Genomic DNA, 12,420 nt, shown 5'->3' on the forward strand with positions numbered 1-12,420 from the left:
AAAGAATAATTATATAAATGAAGTTATATATTAATAATAATCAAAATTTACAAATTTTAATTTTTTTATAAATTCATAATATTATTTTTCTAAGGAGGCCGTTGAAAATTTCCAAGGGGTGTGGTCGGAATTTTCGACGTAAAATAGCATTAATTTGTTTTCAAGGAGTGCGCCCACCCCCCACAGCTTGGGATAGGTCTGCCCCTGGTAAATATCACTCTTTACTTCTCTTATATATACATGAAGTTATTATCAGTTCTAGAGTTGATGTGTGCTTTTGTATTAGTAAATTATGTCTTCTGTCTTTTTCTACGTTATTGTAATATAAGGTACGTGTCACAGTTTAAACTTGGGGTGAGCAAATTAGGTTGGTTGTACACATTTTTATGCATCAAAGCATAGTATCATTTCAACATACGTCTTAAATATGTCTTTCAATATGTAAATCGATCAAAAACCAAAAAATGTTTGTCATCTTTCTCTTTCTAATGCAAAAACATCCGAGTCAAAGTCGATCCGACCTACAATGAGTTCCTGCTAAATGTTGACCCATATTATTACCCCAAGATCTAGTTCGATACCAGAAGCTTATCACCCGTATCAAGTTCAATACAAGAAGTCTACATAATAATATTAATCTTGATAGGCCAAGTTCAGATTTCCCTTATTAGTATATGGGTTGTCACACACCGTGAGTGTATTAATAACTTCACCTCTCCTAAGGTTATCAAGAACACCGGGTCTAATTAAGGGTACCAGAAGCCGTACTCGCACCTTAGTCAACATAAGTTAGGTTAAATTAATATGGTTAAATTAATAGGTTAAGTTAATTTAGTTTCAAAGGGGTCATGCAATCCTGTCACAAAAGATGATAAACCAAAAGGATAAACACATTAAATAAGAAAAAAAATATTATATTAATAATATTAACTAATCCAAGAGTTTGGGAAGGCATAGAGATTACAACCATATGAAACACTTTTACTAGTGGCGATTACCACACTTCATGATTGTCAAGCTCTACCTCAAGTGCAAGTACGTGTGCAACAAAGTGTCTCTCAACTCTCATTTATTACATATGTTTAGTGAACTAATCTAACGATTCCTTATTCTTAACATGGATGATAAAATTGGGATGTAGGATCTTAACTTTAGAGATGTTTTAACGGCATGAAGACCTTCCATAAGGATCAACCTCTCACTAACAAGAAAAGGGGGCTTAGGAAGCATCATGGTCATGGCATACTTGGCTATTGATTAGTCAAGCTCCATGGATCATCCACACTTTCTCCAAGGGACTAGAGCCAATGGTGAAAGAACAATGGAGGCACAAATTTATCAGCCTTGGGGATGTAAGGCAGGGGAGCACGGGCGTGCCAAGGAGCGCAAGGTCGTGCTTGTCCTTGAATCTGTTAGAAGATTGAGAATTTTTCATTTCTGTCTCCCGAGGGTCTTGGACATGGGAGTGCGAGACCATGCACGACCGTGCATGGTGAGTTACCCCGACAATGATGGAAGCAAGTGTACTTTGGTCACGAGCTTTTGTCTTGTTATGTTTTGTCTTTTGTGGGGGCATGATCGTGCATGCCTATGCACGGTCATGCCTGCCATCTTTCTTTCTTGCCCACCAAGTTGTTCTGATTCTTTCAAAAGACGGGCCGAGGTAAGAGGCATGGTCGTACCTTTGTTGTGCACTGGGTTGCTTCTTGGAAACTTCGTATTCCGTTCGGTTTTCATTGTTTTTTGCTTCTTTCTTTAGTTTGGACCTTCAAATACTGTAAAATCTGAAAAGAAATGATTTAGGTGGTGTTTCCTTCTTAAATTGCCTCAAAAGTATTCATAAATGGGAGTAAATTCGTATTATAGATATGTACAATTTATGGCACATCACTATGCGACCAAAGATGTAGTTATTGGAGATGATAATTGATTTGCTATGAGCATCCCTTCGTTCTTCTTCAGGTTTACTGGTGTTTTTTCCATCATTGTAGCTTCATTTGCATCTTCCCTAGGCTGCTTGAAATTCTATTCAAGAAACTCACCTCATTCCTTTTTTTTCGCTTTGAATAGTTCACTTTCCCGATATGTTGACAATGCCTGAGCTAATGTACCTTTACACCCTACCTTTCAGATTGCAAATATTAATTGTGCTTTGTTGTTATCTGTATGTATATTTATTCTTCAATTCCAATTTACTAGGATTGTAGTTTTAAATCATCGTGAACGCTTCTCGCCTTTCTACTTGTGCTAGAAAAGGATCCTCATGTTTCTGCAACAACGAATTTTCCAAACATCATTTGAAAAGAGAAAAAAAAGTATGGGTAACAAAATAGTGTCCTAATAAAATATCTATAAGGTGGACGGAATGGGGCTCGAAGAGCGGCAGGAACCTCCAGCCTGGTCAAGAACACCATCCCCGACCCTGGGACAAAAAATATATTTCCTCAATCTGGGGAGTATCCGCCGATTGTTACTGAGGGAAACACAACACACATACACAAATATATATATATATACACACACACATACTCATTGGATTCGCAGTTTGGCTTGTCAGAACTTGAGGCATCAAGAAACGAGACAAGGGTGAGAGAAGACATATTTGCAAAGTTTCATAAAGCGAGAGAGGACAAGTAATGTGTACATGAGTGAATATAATATCCTAAATACATAGTTTCATAAAGCGTGAGAAAATAAGTAATGTGTACACAAGTGGATATATCCTAAATACATTGAATTAGGGTATTTTCATAAATCGCATAGCATATATATTGTAGTAAATACTAGGGATGAGCATATCGGTATCCGATACCGAACCGATACCGATACCGCCTAATACCGATCCCGAATTTCACCCAAACTAGGTATCGATACCGATACCGAAACATGTCGGTTAGGTATCGGTACGGTACGGTATCGGTATTATACCGTATTTTGAGGGTCGGTATCGGTATAATACCGATACCGTACCGTACCGATACCGAAAACGCCAAAAAGTGAATACCGATCGGGATACCGATCGGGATCGGGATCGGTACGGGATCGGTACGGAATCGATATGACATCGGTATTCGGTGACATATGCTCATCCCTAGTAAATACACTAAATGTTGTCTCACTAGACATCCTAATAGTTAAATGACGGATGTCAATAAAAAAATTAAAAAGGAAAAAATACACTAAACTGCCCATAGTGACAGCGTGTTGGTTTGTCCAATAATTGTCTAAACAATATCCTTTATTTAATTCATATTTATTTTGTTTGTTCTTACAAAATTTGATATTTGATAATTCATGTTTGTTTTGTTTGTTCTTACAAAATTTGATATTTGAAATTCTCCATATATATAAATATATAACATATGTAACTACCGAGAATATTTTGCTTAACAAACGCCGGACCATCGTCATTATTAATTTACCTTATGATCGTTCAAGGGGTCGAAAGTTTGTCTGATAATTATTCAAGAATTAAGTTCTTTTAAAATTTTCAAAGTTGTAATTATTAATAATTATCTGCTTAGAAGCCTGAATTGAGTGCTTTTATTCATCTTTTTAATTTAAATGTGAAAAAGAAACAAAAGAGAAAGAAGAAGATATAATAAGAGACATCATTAGTTGTGTACACGAGTGAACTATGATCACCATTTGAGTTCCTATTACCAATTAATTTGTCCTGAAATAAATTTGTTTCTCCTTTCTAAATTATTATCTACCTTTGTTAACCTACAAGTATTGAAATATTTTGGAGAACATATTCACTACATATTAAAATAACCCAATCGTAAAACAAGCCCAACATCATAACCAACCTGTTAAACCATCTCTTCTAACACGTCTATTCCAAAATAATCTATATAGACAAAATCAATATATGCAATGTCACCAGACAGGTAGTTCCGGTCAGGAACTTGAGTAAACTCACCTCCATGAAAGATCTTCACTGTAAACAGTGTTCGTTCGTCGGTTGCAAACAAACATATCAACAAATTTCAGTTTCATATGCAAATCTGGTCACTTTGGCTATACATACAACATTACAATTGATAATTACCTGTGTAAAACATGTATGGGTCAAAACGGTTTGCACTTTACAAATTTACCCTTCATCTGGAAGGTCAAACTCAGTCAACCAAACGGCTGACTAACGATTGGATGCAAGGTGTGAGGGAATGTCCACCTTCTGGGTTTCATTTGGAAAAAACTGGAAGGTAGGGTGTCATATTGTAATTTGGACCAAACTACAGTGTGACAAATTACACTTTACTCAATTCTAAAATTTGACATTTCAATAAACTTAGAATTAGAATGTTGATGCTTTGTTGAATGTCGTGGCATGTCAATGGATGATTCATAAATGTGATATAAGGTCATATATGTTATGGCCAGTAAGAAATAGGTCACACTTACTATAACATTAACATGTAAATTGATGATTTATAAGTAAGAACAAGGTCTCATTTACTATAACCTTAACAAGTTAACGTCATATCGTCACCCTCCTCATTTACTCACTCAACCTATGTTCACTATGGAGATATAATGAAGTATGTTATAGGTGTCATATATTGACAGTAGAGTTGCTCTGTTACCATATCGTAACGTTACCACATCAACCATAATATTGTCTTCATTGTCATCACTAGTTCGTCATATTAGGGCGCTCTCTCTCTCATGCAAGACTTGGGAAGTTGGTCCGTTATGGTAGACTATCATGTGAGCATGCTTAACTTCAATCCTTAGATGACATGTTCTATATATCCTAAAACATGTAAGTTGTAACGAACAATCCCAATATTTTGTTTAACTAGACTCGATTTATATATCTTTAATCATTATCCAAACACGAACCATCAACTAACAATGAGACACTGACATTGAATTTTAAAGTTGGAAATTCGATATCTAACATCGTTTAATATCAAGTTTAATATATCAATTATATAATAAGAAGTGATAACCAAGGGCGGACTCAAGCCCAGCCCAAGGTGGGCGGGCGGACCCTCGGGGAAAAAAATTTAGTGCTAAGTTCCGTCGAAAATTCCGTCCGCACCCCTTGGAATTTTTCGTCTGCACCCCTTGGAATTTTTCGACCGCACCCTTGAAATTTTTCGTCCGCACCCCTTAGGTAAAAAGTGTTATCAGTTTATATTTTAATTTTTTTAGTAAACTCTTATTTAAAAAAAACAATACTACCTAAATTATATAACTTTTAATACCTAACTAACTAAACCCAAATACCCATACCTTTACCCACTTATAATTCCTAACTAGCTAGCCCACTAAGTCTTAGCCCATTAACCAAACCCAACAATATTTCAAACTATAATAAAATAATTAAAGCCCAAAACATTTAGAAATTCTCTCCCGCTCTCTCTCTCTCTCTCTTGCGTCCCTGCACTGCCAACGAACAACATCACCCAGCGACAACAGTCCAGCAGCCGACGACCACCGTAATCAGCCACCATACCACCGTCGTTTGACACCAAATCTAACCGTAATCCGAACACGGGTAAGTTTCTTTGTTATTTTGATGATTTTGATTGATATTATAGGAGAAAAAGGGTAATAAAGTTGTTAAATAGGTTTGAAATTTTGTGTGTTTTGACGTTGTTTATGGTTGTTTAGATGATTTTTAGGGTGATTATATTGTTTATATATTTTAGGGTGATTACAACTTACGTTATGATTTCTAGGGCTTGAATAGTTGAAAATTAAAATTAAAATTGAAACATTATGTTATGGAGCGATAAACTTATGTTATATAAAGAAAGAATTGCTTAAGAAATTAGTTTTATATGATATTTTGGATAGATTTCAAAAAATGAAAACCCGTAGGGCGTCGACGTTTTAATTATGTTTGTAACAAGGTTTGACATGTTTTTGATGATTATATAAGTTTAGTTTGATGTTCGTTCGTTTTACATGACCCGACCCGAATCGATACGAACCCATTTTTTTTCTTATTTACCTAGGGGCCTAAAATTTTTAAAAATGTTCCGCACCCCCATAGAAAAATTCCTGAGTCCGCCACTGATGATAACTTAAAGATTTAACTTTCTTTCCTCTTTGTAATTTTAAGATAGTGTACAATGAAGAATTATGTTATTACTTATTATTTCATACGATGTAGTGGCCGAGGCTAAATGAAAACTCAATGGAGGTGGACTTCATTATGTTATTACTTATTATTTCATACGATGTAGTGGCCGAGGCTAAATGAAAACTCAATGGAGGTGGAACTTTTAAAATCAAATCGGTAGGGGATGAATTCTTAAAAGTCCAATATTTTACACTAACTTTTTTGGAAATTTTCAATAAAATTAAAACTACGAACAAAAAAATCGACAGACGGTTTGTTTTTGTGGTCGCATCCAATTATTCAGAAACACAAACATATAAAAATAGAGCACAATATAATAAAGAATGGGAACTAAATCATGGAATTCCGACAACAAAATCTACAAGTACGGTGAACGAGGAGATGACTTTCTTATTAAAATGAATTGCAAATATATTTACAAAACTGAATAGAATATTTATTCCTTTTACACTCTCGGCTTATAATGCTATGTTTTGTTAGAGACCTACTTTATGGTTTGTTTCGACCTCGGAATGTTACGTATGTATGTTTTCGGTTGTGTATGATTGAATCTTTCGGTTTAAAGGCTATATGCTAAAGAGTAAATCCAACGAATGAGACCCCTGATTTTAAAGCGTTTTATAATAAAAATAATCTTGCTAATTTTGACAAAGAAACCGAATTGAGGAATAAAAGCATATGTAAGAACACAAATAAAACCTGGAGGTGCTTTTAATTTTTAATTAAAACTCATTTCCAATCACCAAATCGAATAAAAAAATTATCACTACTAAAACAGGAAAAGGTTCAGATACACATTCTTCAAAATTTGTAAGTCGTAGGAAGAGTATTAAACGGACTCAAATTAGACTAATTCTAGCGGCATTGGAATCGTTCTGTTGAACTCTACGATCTTAGAGTTTAGATTTTCGGTTTGGGATTTTTAGCTTGTATATTTTAGAATTTTTGTTTAAATTATTGTGACTTTTTATTTGGCATTGTGTTTTTTATTTCCATCATTGTGTCTTTCTTGGATTTCTAAACAGCATTCTACATTTTCAAATAACGTTTGTTTTACATTATCGTTTGTTCCGTTTCGCCGCAATGCGTGACTGAAAAAGCCTAGTAAATACTTAAATATCATACCTTAATAAATTTTATAATAAATATAAAATAATTTGTTATCATTTTAACTACTTCAACCAGTCATAAATACTTAAATATCATACAAAATAAATTAAAATTATCAATCTTAGATAATTATAATTCATTCAGGTTTTCTGTTTGTATTATAAATTTCTGATTTACTGAGAATAAAATAATTTGTAATGAAGTTTAATAATAAAAACGAAGTTAAGGTGTGTAAAAGTAGAAATAAATAAAGGAGAGGCATGCCCGAAGAATATGGCAGAAAATGATGAGCGTGAAAAGGTAATCGTCTACTAGTGTAATTGCGGTATACACGCATGCATTCGTGCACGCTTTGCACACCTTAATCTTAAATGTCTTGTCTTCTTCACCTTAATCTTCTTCGCTTAACTTTTTGTTGGCTACCACCTTTGTGTAACCATAACTTTTTGACCATAGAAGGGTAACAAAAATTCATCTAATGGTAACTTGCTCTAGTTTTTTTAATAATACACCTCTAAGATGTTAAGGATGCACCTTACTGTAGGACAACCGTTCACAAAATAAATAAAATAACAATTTTATTAATAAACATTCTGATTACAATACATAAGAGAAACAGAAATAAACTAGAAGAAATTACAATACAAGAATATAAATTAAACTAGAACAGGTTACAAAGAAAAATTAAGAAAAACATAAAACAATGGTGACTGAGGCGCGTTAAGATCACGCTTCCCCTTAAAACAGATTTCGGGCCACCCAGGTGAACCCGTCTGTTTCCCAGGGTACAACAGCCTAAGCAGATTGTACTGCCGGGATTAGCCTAGCCCCTGAAAAAATACCTGAAACAAGAGTTCTCAGGGATTCGAAGTTAGGAAATTCTGTGTGTGTACTATGAACCATACGAATGTCTAATTTTTTTGTATCTTCTAGACAAAGCACACTACTTGTATATATACTTGTTTAGAATTCCAACTGAAAAATCATATTGAATACCGAATTCAATAAAATTAAGGCCATATTGAATACATAATTAAGGTCATATTGAATACAGAATTCAATAAAAATTAAGTCTCAAATTCAATGAGAACTTAATTCACCTTTACTAGTAGGAATCTAAACAGTCACCATAACTTGCTCAAGCCACACGAACCAAGGCGCATCTAAAAAATAGTAAAGGCGGCTCCAAGCGGCTCGTGGCGATGCGAGTGTGCGAAGTGCAAAGTGCGCCATCAAAGCGCCACATTGCGCCCATCGCCCTCGTCTCGGTCCCGGTCCCGTGCTCAGGCGCGGGCGCGGGTCGGGTGCTTGGCACCCTCCTGGCTACCACTGGGTGTGAGTTGTCATACAAGAATACATTCATGTAGAGAATTCTAATTATAAATCCACAAAAGATTTATCTCTCCACCTATGTGGGACAAGCTCAATTTCCCACATGTTTGTGGTTCCAACACACAAACTTAATGCACAAGATCTCTCATTCATCTTGGCTTAATTATTAAATAATCATTATATTAACTCATAATATAATATTATTTATAAAATTTCCAACAATCCCCCATATGAATGGAGATCGTCCCATATACTCAAGTGTCATGATTAAATTTCAGCGGTTAAGTAATGTAGGATAGGTAGGTTTCCCTTTGAACCCTCTTTTGTGACATATACATAGTCTCCTAGCGGTTAGTAGACGCGATGTCCTTTAACCAACCCCTTTTTACGTAGACGTTATTACACATCACACATTACTCTTCCTGGTCTGGCTAACCCCTCATAGTTGTGTCCGTTATGGTCATGGAACACCATCCTGGTTCTACGAGAGCTCTAGGAATTGTGCCCCCAATTCCATTCGAAGCGACCCCACTTCTCTCTAACATAGGTGATTTACAAATCATTAAAAGCCATATGCTTAACCTTTCTTGATATCACTGATTTTAAGTAGGAATGGACTAGGAAGTTTGTAACTCCCTTTGTATGTTGAGGTACTCCCCCACAGTGACCTCAGTTTGTACAGTTAGGTGGTCCTATTGAACCTAGATCATGGGATCTCCAATCTTCTAGGATAGGTTTTCCGTTGTACAAACTTACTCCAAGGGCTTTAGTCCCATTCCCATCGACGACTTATGTACTACCTCTCTGCTTAAGCCTTTTGTAAGCGGATCCGCAATGTTATCCTTTTACCTCACATAGTCAATCGTGATAACTCCAGTTGAGAGTAGTTGTCGTATCGTGTTATGCCGACGTCGCATGTGCCTTGATCTGCCATTATACATTGCACTTTGAGCTCTACTAATAGCTGATTGGCAATCACAATGTATGCAAATAGCAGTCACAGGCTTAGGCCATCTTGGAACATATTCCAAGAATTGACGCAACCATTCTGCCTCTTCTCCAGCTTTATCTAACGCGATAAACTCAGATTCCATCGTGGATCTAGCTATAAGAGTTTGTTTGAAAGACTTCCAAGATATAGCTGCTCCTCCAAGGGTAAACACATAACCACTTGTAGAGCTAGAATCTTTCGTATCGGATATCCAGTTGCCATCACTGAATCCTTCCACAACAGCTGGATTTTGGCCATAATGCAGTCCATAATTTCTCATGTATCTCAAATACCTTAATAATCTTGTCATACCCTTCCAGTGCTCTAACCTAGGATTACTAGTATATCTACTTAGCCTACTCACAACATATGCTAAGTCTGGTCGAGTACATGACATAAGATACATAAGACTGCCAATGATCCTTGAGTATTCCAATTGAGCAACACTCTCGCCTCTATTTTTTGACAAATGTTGAGAGGTATCAATTGGAGTTTGAACTACACTCGTGTCCCCAGGATTGAACTTCTCAAGGATCTTATCCACATAATGAGATTGACTTAGCACCAAACCAGTTTGGGTTCTAATGATCTTTACTCCAAGAATCACATCAGCTAGACCCATATCTTTCATGTCAAATCTCGCTTTCAACATGTCTTTAGTAGATCTGATCATCTTATCATCACTCCCAATGATAAGCATATCATCTACATAAAGGCATAAGATGACATAACCTTTAGAAGTGTCTTTCACATAGACACATTTGTCGCATTCATTTATTTTGAAACCACTGTTAAGCATAACTTGGTCAAATGTTTGTTGCCATTGTTTTGGAGCTTGCTTCAAGCCATATAATGACTTGACGAGTTTACACACTTTGCCCTCTTGGCCAGGAGTAGAAAAACCCTCTGGTTGCTCCATGTAAATCTCTTCCTCTAATTCCCCATTGAGAAATGCAGTTTTTACATCCATTTGATGTATTTCCAAATTTCTCAAAGCTGCAATTGCAAGCACCAATCTAATTGAGGTTATTCTGGTCACAGGCGAGTATGTGTCAAAATAGTCAAGACCTTCCTTTTGTCTAAACCCTTTGATCACAAGCCTTACCTTATACTTATCGATAGAGCCATCAGCTTTCATCTTTTTCTTGAATATCCATCGATATCCAAGTGGCTTGCACCCTGGTGGAAGATCTACTAGCTCCCAAGTATGATTCTGCAAGATAGAATCAATTTCACTCTTGATGGCTTCTTTCCACTGAGGTCCATCTGAAGAGGTGACTGCTTCTCGATAGGTTTGAGGCTCACTCTCAACTATGAATGTAAGAAAGTCAGGCCCAAAGGATTTCTCAGTCCTTTTCCTTTTACTTCTTCTTGGCTCACCCTCTTCAACCTCTAATTGTTCTTGAGTTTCCTCTCGAACAATCTCATCAACCATTGTTGATGAACTTGTATGATTGGTTGTTGAAGAACTCGCATGAATTTGTATTAACATTGGAAACTCTTCTTCAAAGTAAGTCACATTTTCTGGCATTGTCTCTATGATAGAGTCCTTCTGCACATCATGATTCTTGGATTCATATACAAGAAAACGATGTGAGCTACCGTTTTTGGCATATCCAATGAAAATACAATCAACAGTTTTTGGCCCTATTCTAAGTGCCTTAGGGGGTGTAACAATCACCTTAGCCAGGCACCCCCACACTTTCAAGTATTTAAGTATTTATAGGATGATTTATGTCCCCACCACAACTCATGAGGTGTTATATCCTTATTCTTGAAAGGTATTCTATTTAACAAAAAATTGGCTGACAAAATGGCCTCCCCCCACATGTCCTGGCTCATCCCAGAACTTATCAACATGGCATTCATCATTTCTTATAGTGTACAATTCTTTAGCTCCGCGATGCCATTTGATTGTGGTGTATAAGGAGGGGTACATTCGTGTATTATGCCACTTTTTGCACATAATTCCCCAAATGGTGAAACATATTCACCTCCTCTATCACTTCTCACACATTTTATTTTCTTGTTGAGTTGATTCTCAACTTCAGCTTTATACAAGATAAACTTGTCAATTGCTTCATCCTTACTCTTAAGTAAGTAAACATAACAATATCTTGTATTGTCATCGATAAAGGTAATAAAATATTTATTACCACCTCTGGTGGGAATTGATTTTAAGTCACACACATCAGTGTGAATCAGATCGAGGGGTTCAGTTATTCTTTCAACTGATTTGAAGGATGATCTTGTTTGTTTGGCTTCAACACAAGTTTTACATTTTGTTTTAGAGCCAATGGCAAAAGTTGGTATGTAATCTAATTTAATTAAACGACGCATCGAATTAAAATTTAAATGACCAAGACGTCCATGCCAAACATTAGGAGTGTAATACCTCGAAATTTTGAGTCCAATAATGTATTGACACGTGTCTTGAGTTTACACGTGGCATTTAATATTTAATAAAGGACTAATACTGACAAACCTTTAAAGTATGTAAATTCGAGGGTTATAAATGTCAACCAAGGGTAAATATACTGTATAGTAACCCTAAAAGATGCTCGTACCTTAAAACGAACAAATCATGGATCGTACGGAAGCGAAACGCGAAAGAAAGTGAGAGATTACAAGCTGCGGGGGTTAACTGTGTCAACATGTTTAATTATACCTCTGAGTGACCCTTTGACGTACCCGAAGCCTTGTAACAGTAAAATACGCTCACTAGAATATAATATATAAATTCCGCGAAGTTCCGTTTTAAAACGAGAAACTTATGACCAAATTCGTACGAGAGGGGTTAAAAGCGTCAACTATATAAATTAAGGCTTCTCGGATAATAAGTAAACTATCCAGGGGCTTAACAGCACGGGTAAATAACGCGAGG

General features: G+C 36.0%; 1 long non-coding RNA gene across 1 annotated transcript; it reads right to left on the reverse strand.

The window, feature by feature from the left end:
* Nucleotides 1-898: 898 nt before the first annotated feature.
* On the reverse strand, nucleotides 899-2,643 carry LOC110883787. Its single transcript, XR_002560656.2, has 3 exons — nucleotides 2,530-2,643; nucleotides 1,875-2,269; nucleotides 899-1,784 (listed from the first exon to the last, which is right to left on the reverse strand). It is a non-coding gene; the product is annotated as an uncharacterized LOC110883787 (long non-coding RNA).
* Nucleotides 2,644-12,420: the final 9,777 nt, after the last annotated feature.

Source organism: Helianthus annuus, chromosome 10 (genome assembly GCF_002127325.2).
Source record: "Helianthus annuus cultivar XRQ/B chromosome 10, HanXRQr2.0-SUNRISE, whole genome shotgun sequence".
NCBI lineage: Eukaryota > Viridiplantae > Streptophyta > Magnoliopsida > Asterales > Asteraceae > Helianthus > Helianthus annuus.